At 52.9% G+C, this 16295-nt stretch overlaps 1 pseudogene across 1 annotated transcript in view; it reads right to left on the bottom strand.

Annotated features, from left to right (window-relative positions):
• The window catches only part of Ptprv (protein tyrosine phosphatase, receptor type, V), a 24078-nt pseudogene continuing 7783 nt past the window's right edge, over positions 1–16295 (bottom strand). The window contains exons 10-37 of the transcript NR_153383.1: positions 15798–16052; positions 15451–15696; positions 15042–15317; positions 13835–14107; positions 12205–12468; positions 11760–12026; positions 11169–11450; positions 10732–10872; positions 10165–10375; positions 9617–9684; positions 8022–8148; positions 7887–7934; positions 6045–6138; positions 5804–5894; positions 5613–5689; positions 4393–4527; positions 3693–3815; positions 2805–2965; positions 2549–2684; positions 2153–2220; positions 1916–2003; positions 1755–1833; positions 1588–1664; positions 1312–1440; positions 1066–1182; positions 789–952; positions 422–557; positions 1–198 (exon numbers count right to left, since the gene is read on the bottom strand). The product of NR_153383.1 is annotated as a protein tyrosine phosphatase, receptor type, V (transcript). The remainder of the gene's footprint in view (positions 199–421; positions 558–788; positions 953–1065; positions 1183–1311; positions 1441–1587; positions 1665–1754; positions 1834–1915; positions 2004–2152; positions 2221–2548; positions 2685–2804; positions 2966–3692; positions 3816–4392; positions 4528–5612; positions 5690–5803; positions 5895–6044; positions 6139–7886; positions 7935–8021; positions 8149–9616; positions 9685–10164; positions 10376–10731; positions 10873–11168; positions 11451–11759; positions 12027–12204; positions 12469–13834; positions 14108–15041; positions 15318–15450; positions 15697–15797; positions 16053–16295) is intronic.

Below are 16295 nucleotides of genomic sequence, written 5' to 3' on the forward strand. Positions count from 1 at the left end.
GAGTTTGACCATGTCTCTTTATTCCCAGACTCTGCCCTTTGACAGCGTGAGGCCGATAGATCTGTTCTCCTGGGGAAGCCAGGCCTGGGTGGATTTGCTGGAACGTGATGCCTAGCAGGGCACAGGTCACTTCCTAGCTCGGGGCAGCCTGTTCCTCAATGCGCTGTTCAGACAGTTGTAGAGGTAGATATACTGCTCCTGGTTAGACACAGGCAAGAAACCTTACCTACTTGCCCAAACCTGACAGAGAAGGCTCCCAGGGTTCTCCTAACCCCTACTCCTTCTGGACAGGGCACGGTGGTCCACAGAGCCACCTAGTGGTGACCTGGATGTGGTAACCTAATAGTCATCTGTGGCTGGGACAAGACCAGGCCTGTCTTTGATCCCTTTCACAGTAAGCCCCTCCCTCTTTGCCTCTCACCAGCGTTGGGGTCTTAAGGCCACAGGCCTGTGTCTGCTTCAGGGCCACACTGAAGACATCCACTGTGCGCTCGGTCCCTGCTTGCTGTAGCAGCTGTTCCATAGCCAAGAAGGTGCCCAGCTGGTATGTGACCTTGCTGTAAGTGACCTAGAGTTAGATGTGGGACCTCTGGAGATGGGGTAGTGTCCAGGCACATGGGGAAACCAAGATTAGTTCTAAGGACTAGGAAATAATGCTAGGCACTTGATTGGCCAGCCAGGCTAGAGAGAGCCCTACCAAATCCCTGCAAATGGAGCAGAAGAGACGGAGCCTTGGGAGACCCTTTGACCCATAACCCAAGTTAACACATGACGTTTGTCGATGGCACCTGGAGTGACTGAGCAGGGTCCCTGGCTTCTTGCTATTGCCCCGGGAGCAGCACTGGCCCACAGCATCAAGGAAGGTCAGTAGGGTGTTAGCTGGGAGCTCACTCCCAGTCTGGCAGTGTGGAAACTGCAGGCATTGAACCTGCCTTTCCGTCCCACTGTCCCCCTGGAGGAAGGGCAATACCAGCATTAGTGCTCCAGGAGGGTGGCAGAGGGAAGTCAGCATGGGATTCTCATATCACTGCCCTCTGCCCCAAGCCCTGAGATCTCAACACCTACATGTATAACTCTGATGAGGGTACTGGGCCAGCCAGCTGTGTTGCTCTCAGCCACTCTGTGCACTGTCACCATGTCTGTGACAATAGGCTGCATCTCCATTGGCCAGATGTCTTGTGGCTAGGACCAAAACAGTCAGCTTCCAAAATTTCCACCCATGCCCTAGCTGAACAGCAAACAACACCATATACTACTCCTCTCCCCGCCCCGTTCCTGGAGCAACACATACTGTCCCTCCACTCGCCTCACCTTCTCCTTGGTATCAGGCAGACCCAGGGAGACAAGCACATAGGCGCCATGTTCCCACACCATTTCCCAGAGTTCCTTTGGTCCGGCCGAGCCAGTCAGCACCACATGGTCGCGACCAGACGGCCCACCCTGCAGAGCACAGTTTGTTGGTTCCCAGGGATTAAGGAGTCTCCTGACCATAGTCCATCTGTGCTATAAGCCCCTAGGACCCAGCCCCAACCCCAGGCAGGGAAGCACAAATAATCAAGCAGGGCTGCAGGCTCAGCATCGTCTCACAGGGAAGAGTGAGGCTGCCAGCATGTTATCAGCTGGGCTCTCCTCCACCAGGGCCAACTGCTCCTGAGAATGATGACCTGAGAGAAGATGAAGAGGATGAAGTTGCCAGGGGTCTCACAGTCGGCATTTGCTCCACCCCAATCAACGTTGTATCCCGTGAGACTCACAGGAGGCGATGCTGTTCTGATTATAGTCAGGAGAGGGCAGCAGAGAGCCAGTCTCATCCTTGATGGCCTGCTTCAGGAGCTGGGAAAGAGATGGATGGACATGGTAAGGTTGGGCAGGGAGAACTGTTCCATGGTTACTCACTCCTCAGCTCAAAGTATACCCTGTACTCCTTCAAGAAACCGGCATTGGCATTGGCTGCCCTCTTGGCACAAGCTTGTGCAAAATTCATCACAGGGATGGGGCCGGAGCTGGAGGAGGGAGGAGAGAGAAAGCACTTGGTTGTCTAGCCCCTGCTTCCGGGCCTCTCTGCTGGGTCTAGTGCTTAGGAGCTCAGAGCCTAGCGGGAAGCACAGGACACCAGTGCCCACCTGCCTGGACCTAAGGGTAGCTGACTTACTCTGAGGCGTCAGAGGGCCCTTCCAGAATCTTGTTCAGCAGGCAGCTGTGCAGGAAGATGTATTGACTCTGCAGAAAGAGGGCACTGACGTGCTAAGTGGCCTCCGTCCCGGTGGGAAGTAGCCCTGGTCCCAACCCACAGGCAGGAGTGTAGCAAGTGGGGCTGGAGAGTCCTGAGCTGTCTGTCTACAGTGTCAAGGGTGTCGGGGGCCAATACCTTCTCTCCTTTTACAGAAAGGCGGGTGGCAGTCAGGGTAAGATGATAGCCTAGGTGTGACCCTCACCCCTTGCTCTTCCACATGCTCCCATGAGCAACTTTTCCCGCTCTCGTGAAGCTGCCTACCCTCTCCCACTCCTTTGGGTCTAAGCCGCCCAGACCAATACATGGGGCCCTCACCAAGGTCTGGATCATGAGGGGCCGGTGCAGCCGGAGTATGTACACAGTGTTGAACACATCGACCACCTGTTCTTCCTCTAGTTGTCGCAACAGGCGTAAGAGAGCCACAAAGGTGCCTGTCCTGCCCACACCCGCACTGTAGGGACAGCCCATGAACACTAAGCATGGGAAGGGAAGGGCTCCTAGAAACCCAGATCCCTTCCCCTGCCCAAGGCCAGCCGGGACCCTCCACCTCACCCCTGCCGCTGGTCCTCACCTGCAATGCACCAGGATGGGCCCCTTGCCCTGAGTTGCCTTCACCTCCTCCTGCACCAGTTCCACAAAAGCAAGCAGAGAGCTGGGAGCCTCGGGGACACTGTGGTCTGGCCAGGTCGTGAACTGCAGCTGCTTCACGTGCCTCTGTTTTTGCTCTGCACCCTGGGGAGGGTGGTGAAAGGGCTGTGCTCATTTTCTGAATGCCAGGGCCTCTTACTAACCTCAGAAACCTTCCTCACCAACTCTTTTTTTTTTTTTTTTTTTTTTTTTTTAAAGATTTATTTATTATATGTAAGTACACTGTAGCTGTCTTCAGACACTCCAGAAGAGGGAGCCAGATCTCATTACGGGTGGTTGTGAGCCACCATGTGGTTGCTGGGATTTGAACTCCGGACCTTCGGAAGAGCAGTCGGGTGCTCTTACCCGCTGAGCCATCTCACCAGCCCCTCACCAACTCTTTAAGGGCAGAGGCAAGCTCCTGCTTCACAGTACGGGACATTAGCCCATGCCCTTGCCCTGGTGTGGACCTCTGATCCTCCTCTAGTCTCTTGGTGTATCTCTACCTCCCAAAGATGGCCAGGCAGGGAGGCTATTCTTGTCTCTGGCTTTTCTGGTTCTAAGAGGTCACAGCATGTGGGAACAAGAAGGAGGTTAGAGGGAATGAGGATCTTTGAGCCCAGCATAAGGTAGAAGGACCCGCTCTTTCTTTCCATCAGTGTGATCTTGGCTCAGCCTTTAGCCTTCGCTGTGTCTTCTGACCCCCTCCCCACATGCTATCCCATCCTGTGCCCAAGAGCATATGGCCCCCATCAGGAGCAGGTCATGTGGAACAGGAGGGGAGTCTCAGCTTTAGTGCCCCTCCCACCAGCCCTGTCCCCTGGGCACACACGTGCTGCAGCTGGAATTCCCTCCTGGTCCACTCATCCTCAGATTCCTCTGCCAGGAGGTGGGTGGTGATGTGACCGTGGGTGACAGGCGTGGAGTTGACTGGCCAGTAGTGCTCACACAGTACCTAGGAGTAAGGGGGTGCTTGTTAGAGCTGTTCCCTACTGTATCTGGTCTCAATATTTTTGGTCCCTGCCATTCTAATGAAATTCCTTTCTTTGCCTCCACCTAGATGTGAGACCATCTCTTTCAGAAGCTTCCCTCCCCTACCTATGCTCCAATGCCCTTATAACCCCCTTAGGGCTCTGCGTTGGCTTTGGCTCCCTTGGGAAGCTAGATAGCCCTGACTTAGGGAGAGTCTGGCCTTTCCTCATTGCTTCAACAGGAGGACACACTCAGCCACCTCTGTTTGCTCTACGCCAGCCTTGTCCATGCACAGCACAGAGAAGGTGGCCTTGGGCTGTCAGAGGAGAGCCTTCCTTGCCCCTGCACTGCCTAGAATAAGTGACCAGGAGGAACTAAATCAAACCAGGAACTTATGAACCCATTTGTCTCCTCGCCCCACTTCCTCCTCTTAGGTGATTCTCAGAATCCTTTACCAACTCCCAACTTGCCCACCTGCCCCAAGATCGAGGAGGAGGGCACTCCTGCGAGGAGGACATATGCCACCTGGTGGTGATTCTGGGAAGCTGCAGGGCACTCACCCGCCCATTCTCCATGCCCACAGTTAGCATGATGATCACGTGGACTTGCTGCTCCCACACCAACCGCCAGAAGTCCTCGAGCGTCTTTTTGAGAGGCCCCTGGGTGGCAATGATCTCCTGTGGGTGGCTATAGCCCTAAGGTGTGGGTGCAGGGTAGGGGCATGTTACCAGAGTGTCTTGGCCAGCCGGGCCCATCAAACATTCAGCAGCGGTTATGATCATCTATGACCTACAGGAACTGTGGTCCTGGAGGGTGACCTGAAGGACACTGCCACCACCCATGTCCCACTCGGAACGGGTGAGAAAAACATGCGTGGGAATGTAAGATTCCCGACATGCTAGAAACAGTCTACCCAGCCCCTCCCCACTAACCCTGGAGTAACTTTGTTTTCTAGAGACAGTGATTTATGATGTACTCCAAGCTGTCCTCGAACTCCCAATTCTCTTGACTCAGTTTCCAATATGCTGGAATTACAGGTGTCTGCCGTCATGCCTAGGTCCAGAGAAATCTTCCTAAAGCCAAACTAACACTTCCCCCCACCTCTGTGTGTGTGTGTGTGTGTGTGTGTGTGTATTCATGTTGTACATGGCTGCCACTTCTGGGCAGGTGGAATCAAAGCCTTCAGTGTGATAATCCACGTTATTCTTCATCCAGTCCAAACCCACATCCCACCACTTAACACTCCAGACACTCCACTCTACATTCTGCTAGACACACACAACCCTGTGCCTTCCTGTCTGGCTGTTTTCTAGATGTTTCTATGTGGGGTGTCCTTCTCCCATTGATTATCAAAATCCCATCCATCCTTCAAGAGATCAAATCTATCCTCCTCTAAGGTCTTTTTGATTATTCAAGTGTGCCAAGCTTTCCTGCATGTGCCTGAGTCTATGCTTGTCTTGTTCCTCTGACATACCACCTGTCACACTGAAATCTCTCTCTCTCTCTCTCTCTCTCTCTCTCTCTCTCTCTCTCTCTCTCTCTCTCTCTCTCTCTCACACACACACACACACACACACACACACACACACCATGGGTGGGCCTCTTTGTAGGTATGCCTCCTGAGGAACCAGTATAGAGCCTGGCACACAGTGGACCTCTTGCCAGACTAGCCTAAAAACATGGCCTGGTGATATTTCCAGACAACTACAATAGCTAGCACAGGACAGTGTCCTGCAAAAGCCCAGTAGGAATGCCCCTCATGCCTGCAGACAGCCCTTACTGGGATGAAGTTGGCATTGATGTAGTCAGAATGAGGCTCTCCTGATAGCTGGGTCAGCCTGACCCTGGAGTGGTCATCTGCAGAGAGGTACATGATATAGATTTGGAAGCAGCACATGTAGCCAGCCCCTCCTTAAGGCCAAGCTCCAACCCTTTACCCACACCTCCCTCCTGCTCCCAGCATTTGCTCACAAGGTAGCACGTGTGGGTACCGGTTCTTGGTGATGTTGGCAGGATGCTCAGCCTCTAGTCTGGGCTGGTCCTTGCCCACCTCCTTCAGCTCCTATGAAGTCAAGGCCCCATTGCAGAGACAAACCCATCTCACCCCACAGCAGGTAGGATGAGTGGAGGAAGTTAGGCTGCAAGGCAGGTCCAGCCCAGCCCAGATGTCCCGGTCCTCCCTCTTCGGGACACAGGATGACACAGGACTTACCTCAAATTCCTGGAAGAAGGCCTGGTGTGCACGTGCACTCTTGGCCTCATAGCTCTGCCGGAAGCTATGGCTGGGGATGGGCCGATGGGTCGGCCTGGCAGAAGAGGGAAGGAATAGAATAGAGCCCAGCTTTAGGAATGCATGCCCTGCCCTGTCCCGGGAGACAGATGCAAAGCGACCTGCCCAATGAGGCAATGGAGAAGGCAGGCATGGGACATGCAGATGATGGCCTGCCCTCCCCTCCCTGTGGAGAACAGAAAGTTTCTCTAAGACCCAGCAGGCCCCCCAAACCCATAGCGTGATAAAATGAAAAAGGGGACCAGCAAGGGAGACAGTCCAGATACAGGAAGACCGTACATGTGTGTGCCAGAGCATTTGGACACAGTAATAGTTTGTTGTTTAGGAGTTTCTTCAGTTTGGGGGATCAAAACCAGGGCCTGCACACAGTAGGCAAATGTTCTAGCTCTGAACTGTTGCCCAGCCTACATGGGATCACTTAACAGGAAGTCAGTAAGAGGGAAAGCAACCAGGCCTGATTCAGTCCACGCGCTTTCTCCGGGCTACATTTTCCTTTTTATAGTGTATTTTTCAACAAATACTTTTGTTTTTCTGAGGTTCACATGGTTTGTTAGGAAGCCGTTAGCAAGGACTGGAGAAGGAGAGTGTGATGTTCAATGTATGTACCACCTTGGCCCGACGTGGCACCCGAATTTTAGGTAAATGCTATCCTGGATGCTGCTGTGAAGATGTTTTATGGGTGATATTAACATTCAACTTCTCTGGAAGACTCTGATTTTTCTTTAGAGCGTATCAATCTTTTGCCCTTGTTTCCTGAGACAGGGTCTCTCTGTATAGCCCTGGCTGCCCTGGAACTCAATCTGTATAGGCTGGCCTATAGCTTACAGAGATCTGCCTGCCTCTGCTTCCCAAGGGCTAGGATCAAAAATCCTCCCAGCTTATATGGGAGGGGCACATATGAAGCTGTGGTCACATGAGGCTGGGCCAGGGGTCACTCTCAGCCACTCTCCACCTTATGCACTGAGACAATGTCTCTCAAATGAACCTAGAGTTCACCATTTTGGCTGTTCTAGCTAGCCAACTTGCTTCTTGGACTCTGTCACCTCCCTCTGAGCCCTGACATCACAGACAGGCTGTGGTGGTACCCACCAGACCTCCAGTTCTCATGCTTACATAGCAACTGTTTTACCCACTGAACCATCTCTCCAGCCCTCTTTGGCCCTTTGAAAATAGCAGCTGGGCTGGTGAGATGGCTCAGTGGTTAAGAGCACCGACTGCTCTTCCGAAGGTCCTGAGTTCAAATCCCAGCAACCACATGGTGGCTCACAACCATCTGTAACGAAATCTGATGTCCTCTTCTGGAGTATCTGAGGACAGCTACAGTGTACTTACATATAATAAATAAATAAATCTTAAAAAAAAAAAAAGAAAATAGCAGCAGTCCAGGCAAAGCCAATGAGATTCCCTCTTGTGAGATAGCCTTGTCCAGTCAGTTAAAAGCCTTAATACAACTAAGACTGACCTGTCCCCACCGAGAGGGATTCCACCAGCAGATGCCTTCAGACCCTTCTCTGGGTCTCTGGCCTGCTACCTCATCGGATTCCCAATCCTTGATTCTATCTCTCTGAAACCCTTGACTTCTACGGTGAGAGTTTCAATAAGAGGAAAAAGACGAATTGAAAGAGAGGGGCCACGTCTGAAAAGCCTGAGAAGATGGGGGCTATCAGAGACGAGAGCCCCCTGTCTGGTGCAGCCCCGGAGCCTCACAGAGCCACTGTAGGGCCATACTGCTGTTGTGTCATTGGGAAGTCTCAATGCACTCACCACAGGTTGTAAGGCATCAACTCCTGGGAAAAGCCATTCTTCTCTGACCTGTGACAGTGGAGAAGAGAACAGGAGGCAAGTGAGGGTCTCCCCGCATCACACAAGGCTTCCCAGTCCCACCTGCCTCCTCCTCACCTTGGTCCCTTCAGGCGCCGCCGGCACAACAAGCATAGCACTGCACACACAATGATGATGCAGCCCACCACAGTCCCCATCATAACTGTCAGGGGCATGGCCACCAGAGAGATGCTAGCCTGAGGCTCTGTGGAAGGCAAGGAAACACTGACCGGGAAACTCCACAACTGGCCCCACAGGCCATGCCAGCCTCTCCTGGACCTGGGCCTTCTAGATCAGTGGTTGTCAACCTGTGTGTCACAACCCCTATGGGGTCACATATCAGATATCCTGCATATCAGCTATTTACATTACAATTCATAACAGTAGAAAGATTACAGTTATGAAGTAGCAATGAAATAATTTTACGGTTGGGGGTCACCACAACATGAGGAACTGTATTAAAGGGCCACAGCATTAAGAAGGTTGAGAACCACTGCTCTAGACAGAATATAGTAATATCCCTCCATGTTCCAAGAAACCCTGGATACTAAACAGAGCCCAGAAATGTCTGGACTGTCTGGGGCTTTGGGTAGACAGACAGCTTTCCTTCTAGTGGCTGGCCACACCCCACAGACCCTGCTTTCCTGCTGACACCCTTAAGAGGAATGAGGGTGAAGCCCTAGCCTCCTAGACCTTTGATGACTGTAGCACCTGCTGCAGTAACCAGAAGCCACATCGGGCTCTTGAGCACCCACAGTGTGGCTACAGCAGTTTAAGATCTGTGCAGTGTGAGACCACACGAGTGGCCAAAGGCTGAGGGGGATGGAGGAGGGGGGTCACAGTTTTTATTTGTTTGGGTTTTTTTCCGTTGTTGTTTTTGTTTGCTTGCTTTGTTTTGTGTTTTAGATAGTCTCAAGAATGACTTCCAATCAGATGTTTGAAGGCAGTCTTGAACTGCTGATTCCCCAGCCTCCATCTTTCAGATGCTGGGGTTACTGGTGTGGTCTGTTGAGTGCTAGGAATCCAACCTAGGCCTTGGTGCCTGCTAGGCAAGCATCCTACCCCAGACTCTCAAACGCCTTCTGATTTTGAAACATTAACTTACTTTTAACTATTCTCCTTTAAGTAAAACAATTGCTAAAAAGTAACTTACTTCTTTCTATTGCCTTTGGTCTGGAACTAGGCAGACCAAAGTAGGCTTGAAGATTTGCCTGCTTCTGCCTTCCCAGGATATAGGGGAGATGAGATTAAAGGCATATGTCACCATACCCAGCTACCTATTTCTTTTTAGTTTCCAATATACCTACTAGGAAATAGTAATTTATTTATCCTGTTTGGCTACCTTGGAGTCTCCCCTAGGGTTCCTTCTGAACAGAGCTGTTCTTGAATGAAAGGGGTTTGGGAGTAGCCAGTTACAGGGAGTGGTGCAGGAAGGTGCCAGAGGCTGTACACCATGACAGCCCCTTCAGAGTCTCTGCCTCTCCCACACTTGCTCCAAGCCCCATCCCAGGTCGGAAGTCTAGCGCATGTCATTGATGTTCTGGTCCCCAACACTGCCAAGCAGTTCTTGACTCCCATGAGATCAGTCCCTCCCACTGCCTCCCCTCTCCAGCCTTTTTCCCTCTCCAGCATCTAGCCAGTCTAGCCGGAACCCGGCCAGGTGCCTGGCCTACCTGAGAAGGCGGAGAAGGCCAGGATGGTCTCTGGAGAGCTGAGCCTACTAAAGGCTGCAATGCTGAACCTGGGACAAAGGAACAGGACTTTATCCTGGGAAGGAGACCCTTGCTGGGGAGCAGCCACGGCCACCTCAGCTAACTAGCTTCCATCCTGTCGTATTTAGAGGCTGGATAGCCTGCCTGCTCCTTATCATCCTGCACAGACCATCTCTGGCTTCTCTTCTTTTTCCTCTGGCTTGTTCTGGGAGCAAGAGGTAACTCTAGATATAGGGAACCAGAAAGCCTTGGATTTTCCCTGAAAGTCCCCAAAGAATCTATCCCCCAGGTCTTTTTAACAAAAGAACCATGTATCTGGTGGGTATCCTCTTTCCTCCTCCTCCCACTCCCACCCCCACCCCCACCCCAGGAAGTGATCCAAATAACTGTGGAGTCTTGTGGACTGGCACTTGCAGTCTGTTAGGAGTCTGCCCCTGTCTATTGTTGAAAGAACAGGAACCCAGAGTGGAGTTTAGAGTAACTGCCCTCCCTGCGGCCTGAGCCCTCACCTATACTGGAAGCCTGGCTTGAGATGCCCATTGCATATCTCCTGGGTGTTGTCACAGTCCTCTGTACCCACAGGTACTGTCCAGGATCTTGGCACAGCCCAAGGCTCTGGGTAGAAGGGATTTGGGAACAGGAGAGCCAGGTAGGAGTCATGTCCTCTATAGTAGTGGTCATACCATGTGTGGTTGATGGCTTCCTGGGAAGGCTGGGCCACTGAGGAGGAATGGGAAAGAGACAGAGCAAGATGAGCAGTGGGTCAAGACCCATACCTACTTTATCCTCAGTAACAGCCAAGCCCTTTCCTGTTACAGACTGGCCCTGGCATTGGCTTTTCATGCAGTCTCCCTCCCTAGATTATCCTTACCTGCCTGTGCCTCTGCACCCATGCTCTCCCTGACCTTCCCCTGTGCTCTCATGCTCTCCCTGACCCTCCCCTGTGCTCTCATGCTCTCCCTGACCCTCCCCTGTGCTCTCATGCTCTCCCTGACCCTCCCCTGTGCTCCCATGCTCTCTCTGACCCTCCCCTGTGCTCCCATGCTCTCCCCAGCCCTTGCAAGCCCAGAACTCACATGTCATGTTGATGGTGGCAATTATGCCATATCACTGGATCTGCCCGTCATCTTTACCAAACATGCCACGTGTGACTGTCACACCCATCCCTGTCCCCAGCTCCACCTGGGGGGCCTCAGCTAGCTCTGGGGGGTGCCAAACTAGGGAAAAGGAAATAAAGGCTTCAACTCAGCACTAACAATCAGCCTTCCAGGGCACACCAGCACTACCCAGCATTCTCATGACACCTGGCAACACAAATGGCTCATGAACAACTTAATAAGGCCTGGGAGGGTTTCTTGGGTTAGGGTATTAGAGCACGATGCTCCAAAATACAGGACAGGGGTCAGAGGAAGGGGCCAGGTCTGTGAGCAAGGAGAGCCGCAGGCAGCCAGGCTCAGTAGAGGGACGGCACCAGTGGACAGTAGACAAGGAAGTCTAGGTGGAGAGCGCCTACCCTCAGCAGAAGTAGTGCACACCAGGGTAACCACCCGGCTCCACTGGCGATTCCCACCCAGCACAGTGAGGCTAAGGCGGTAAGAAGTGGTGGGCGTCAAGTTGGGCAGCAGAAGTGCATCCTCCGAGGTGTTGACCTGGAAGACAAAATGAGCGCTCCCTCCTGGCACCAGCTGCTCTACCTCCACCAGACAGACAGCCACATCTCCAGTAGGCATCGTCCAGTTCAGGGACAGGTAGGTGGCCTCAGGTTGACAGAACACATCTTCCACAGGGCCAGGCTCTGAAGAAACAGAACACTCACATTGTTAGGTGTCCGTGTCGGGTGAGTGTCAGGGACTCTCAAAACCAGAGGACACAAAGGGCTACCATTTATGGCCATGAAAGAGACAGCAGCGTCATGGAGAAATGACTTGTCTTTGGGGTACCCTTGCTCATCTGAAGAGGCATAGACTGGGGCAGGGGTGAGCCAGACATCTGCCTGGGAAGAGCAGATGATTTAGAGCAGAAGGGCAAGCCTCTCAGGCATATCACCCTTCCTTTGAAGACATCCACAGGTCTTAAGAGAACCTAAGATAGATGGAGAACGTACCTACAGACAGCACCACGGGGTGAGTGGAGGCCTGGAGTGGTCCTGCCCGACACTTCACAGACAATGAAACCGTATGTCCTGGTGTGAGGTTCCTTAGCATGAGGAGGTCTTGGCCTAGCGACAGCGGTTGCTCCCATGAAAGGTGTCCAGCATCTGAGAGTTGGGCATGGCATGTCCCTTGCCCCAAGGGACCACTGGGCCAGGCCAGGTTAACCACAGCACTGCCTGCCTGCATAGAGGCGAGCAGCTCATTGGGTGTGAGTGGGTCTGTGGAGAGAAGGCAGAGGTCAGCCAGGCCCCTGGTCCTAGTCCTGAGAATGCCTCACACAGTGCTGGGGCTGGCTGACCTCATTCAGGGTGTTTGGTGTAGAGCTGAGAAATGGGATTGAGTGGAGTTAATGTGACCAGGGGTCTCCTCCCCCAATGCCTTTCACACCCCACTCACAGGTCCAAGCAGAAACGTTGGCTGCTGCAGTGTAAAGGGGCCCAGCCCAGGAGATGGCTTCCACCTTGTACTTAGTGCCAGGAGTCAAACCCCAAAAGCTTGTGCTGTCTGCCTTGGGCCCCACAATGCTGGTGGCTGTCCGAGTGCTCTCCTGGTATAGGGTCACTTGGTAGCTGCTCCGGTCCCCAGCAGCGTGGACCCAGGATACGTGGAGCTGGGTGGGGGCTTCACTGGTCACATTTACCAATGTAGGAGCTGAGGGGGCTGCAGAGAGAGTAGATGGGAGAACACAGATAGAGATATAATAACCTAAACTAAGTGTCCCCTCACCACCATCCCTGTTTCCTCCATCCTCAGCCCCAGAGCCTAGGAGTTCAGTGCAGCTCAGGACAGCAGGTGAACCTCTGACTAGACTCTGAAACAGATTTACACGCATGTTAAGCCACTGAGACAATCTCAAAGTCTATCACTCACTCGGGCCCTGCCACCTCCCACTGGGAAGCAAAGCTAAACTCAGCAGTCCAGGAGTGATGGATGGGTGGATAATCCTTCCCAGAACCTACATACAGCCAAGGAGTTTGAAAACCCATATGTCAGAGGATGGTCATCTGGGGCCTAGCCGCTGATTCATCCACCTTCAAAGCCTGGGATCTGGAGCCATGTGAGCTTGGCCTAGTCACACCATAACAGACCTCTTTACAGATAAGGAAACTGAGGCTCGGGGGAGCAAAGACTTGCTCTCTGAACCAAGCTGCAGCTAGAAGCCTGGTTTCCTGGCTTCCAGGCTAGGCATCTTTATACCTTGTTCCCCCAGGTGTCTGAGGTCCTACAGTCCTTAGTGGTGGTGGGGCTGGGAGTGTAAAGGACAGTGATAGTGCCCCAAGGGAGAGAAGGAAGTCAAGGGGGGGCATAGGCAGGTGTGGAGAGTCCCCATGTAGGAGAAGGTTATGCTGGGGACAGGAGCTCCCACCTCCTCATTTGTCCCCAAGAGCTGTGGGCTGAACAAGCCCAAGACATCAAGTTGGTGTGAAAGGGGGAACTCCAAACCCGGCTCTGCAGGCCCTGGGAGCTCTTTGTGGGGTGCTCAAATATACTCTGCACCTCTGTGTTTCTGTGCCCCACCCCTGCTATGCAAAGTTGGGGTTGGCTATATCAGAGAAACTATTCTGCTCATGCTACCTGAACAAAAATCCCAGCCTTCCTTGTAAGGCTAAGGAGACTAGAAAAGGTTATCTTCTCTCTTTGTGCCTCAGTTCCCTCCACTATAAATCTAAATGACCACAGTGTCAGCTCCTAGACTTGTCACGGTAGGTACACAAGAGAACATGGGTAGGGCGATATGCAAGGAGCCCAGTGAGTACACTATTGTTATTAATGGCTCACACCCAGACTGCATTAGAGGGACATCCCAAGAATGGTGTGGCACTGTGCAAGAGCACAAACACAAGAGTCCCTGGGGGTGGGGGGCTGTGAGAAAATTCCTGGTGCCTCAGGACCAGGAGGCAGACCTCCACAGAGGTCCAAGGCCACATGAGACAGACCCCACAGACAGCCTAGCTGCCTTCTCACAGTCTCAGAGTCCCTGAGAGGAAAAGACTGGGGAAGGAGTCTGTGGTAGGGGAAGACTCACGTGTCCAGCCTGTGGTGTTGGCACTGCCGCTCTCCTCCGACCCCCACAAGGTAGACAGCTGTACCTGGAATTCATAGCCTGCAGGCAGCTGGGCCCAGGAGAAGTTCTGGGCCTCCTGGGATAGGATCTTCTCACTTTCCAGTGTCAGGGGCCTCAGCCTGTAAAGCCGTAACTGAAAGGCATCCCTGCCACCCGGTGGGTGACACCAGGAAGCCCTCAGTGTTGCAGGCTGGTGGGCAAAGCCCAGGCTCAGGTTGGTGGGAGGAGCAGGACCTTTGAGGACAAGAAGAGACAGAGTCAGGACAATGTGAAATTGCCTTCCATGCTCCCCAAGTTCCAACTTCAGGAAGGCTCTAAGATGGCTGTTTTTCCTGCCCAGGATAACCTCTTGCAGAGGTGGGACCCAACACCTGCCCCTCCCCCTGCCCCCTGCCCCCTTCCCCTTGACCCTTGACTCTTGCCCTATGCCTGCCTCCTACCTTGAGGTATGCTAGCTCCCTAAACACATGTCCAGTTTCCTTCTCTTGCCTCCAGTACAGCTAGCTCAGTGCCTGCTCCCTCACACCTCAGGACCCCACTATCCCCCATTCACTGATGGGTTGATGTGGTGCAAAATGCTTCTAAACTGTGGGCCCTTGGCAAGCTCAGGCCCTCCACCCATCATCCTGTCTAGCCACATGGGTTTCTTTTTCAGTCCATTCCTGTTCCTTCTCGGGGAACCCTGTTCTGACCCCCTATGCAGGTGTCTGTCTATCAGTATGAGAAGATGTAGTCAACCCACAATAAAATTCCTGATAATCAGGTATAAGAAAATAGTTCACATGTCATGCATATCCCTACTAATCTATATTTGTTATAATATGATATGTGAAGTCATTACATCATCAGTATATGAACTGTGTTTGTCAGTCTTCCTTTCTGGACTTGTTCATAATCTAGCCTTAGCAACGAGTGGCATTAAATAGGTATTTGTAAGGAGGAATAAAGAGGCAGAGGGATGCATGGATAGGTGGACAGGAGAGGGGGGCGTGAGGGGGCACATAGATGGGTAGGCATGGCTAGCCAACCATGTGACCCGGGGTAGAAGATGCTTGACTCAGGAAAGGCCTCTATTTTCACTCACACCACAGAGAAGAGCAGAGAGTAGAGGCCACAAGGCCACATGCACACTGCCGGGCAGCCTCCCAGGGACAGGTCAGGAACTCACGGGTGCAACTGTGAATCTTCTGAGAGTCAGAGCTGAGGTTCCCAGACCAGGCCCATGCTGATACGGTGTAGCAGGAACCAGGTACCAGAGATTTCAGAGTCAGGCTCGAAATGTCAGGGCCCAAGTCAACAAGGTCGCCAGGTGACCTCTGGCTGCCATCCTGATGCCAGGTGACCTTATAACCTTCCATCTGCCCTGGCGCTGGAACCCAACTGATAGTCAGGTCAGATGGGCTGTTCCGGCTGATGATCTCCAGAGACTGTGGTGGCAGGGGACCTAAAGAGGGGGCGATTTGGCAAGAGGCCATGTCATACTCCTGTGATGCCATATGCCCAGCTCTCCTGAATCCCTCCCTTACCCTATCTTCCCTCCAGACCCAGGCCCAATAGACTCGCACACTGGCACTCACTTGTGTAGCCTGTGAGGCTCTGAGTGATGTCTCCCATGGATGAGGCAATGTCCACCCTGTAGTGCGCTCCGGGTACCAAGCCACAGAAGGTGACATGAGTGGCACCAGAAGACACAGAGATGTTCCCTAGGAGGCCTGGGGCATCCGCAGAATAGAGCAGCGCCCGTCTCCCAGGTTGCTTAGTAGCTTCCAGTCCTTCTAGCCACAGTCTGGCACCAGGGACCTCCATGGGACGAGCAGCAGATTCTGGGGAATCAGCAGGCCCCAGAGGGTGAGGATCCTGGTCCCTATGGCTGCAGAGCTCCTATGCAAGCCCCCAGCCTGAGCCCTGTTCCAACCAGACTCACCAGCCAGCCAGATACTGCCCTCTACCCAGGCATCATAAGGTCCAGCTAGAACCCTCAGCCCCAAAGTGTAGTGTCCTGGAGGCAGGGGCCCTGGGAAGACAGCGTTGCACTCCTCAGGACCCAGAGTAGTTGTATTCTCCACTGGCCCACTTAACTTCAGTATATAGCCATCCCGGGCTCCCTGCCCTGCCTTCCAGCTTGCCCAGAGCTCATTCCATAAGGGGGTCAGCACCAGGTCAGATGGGTAAGAGGGATCTGAGGAGACATGGGTAGATACAGTGTGTGAGAAAACTCATTCTGTGCTCTAACCACTACACATACCTGCCAGCCTCTTGTTGGGGTATTACTAGCTTCACTCTTCATACTCCAAATGAATGCCAAGTCCTGGCAGCTACCAACCAGCCATGGGCAACACAACCGTAACAGAAACAAGGGTATATCAAGTACTCATATCTCTGCAAGCCAGCGTGGCCCGGAGGATTCTACACAGGGTACCTC

Source organism: Mus musculus, chromosome 1 (assembly GCF_000001635.26).
Source record: "Mus musculus strain C57BL/6J chromosome 1, GRCm38.p6 C57BL/6J".
Taxonomy (NCBI): Eukaryota; Metazoa; Chordata; class Mammalia; order Rodentia; family Muridae; genus Mus; species Mus musculus.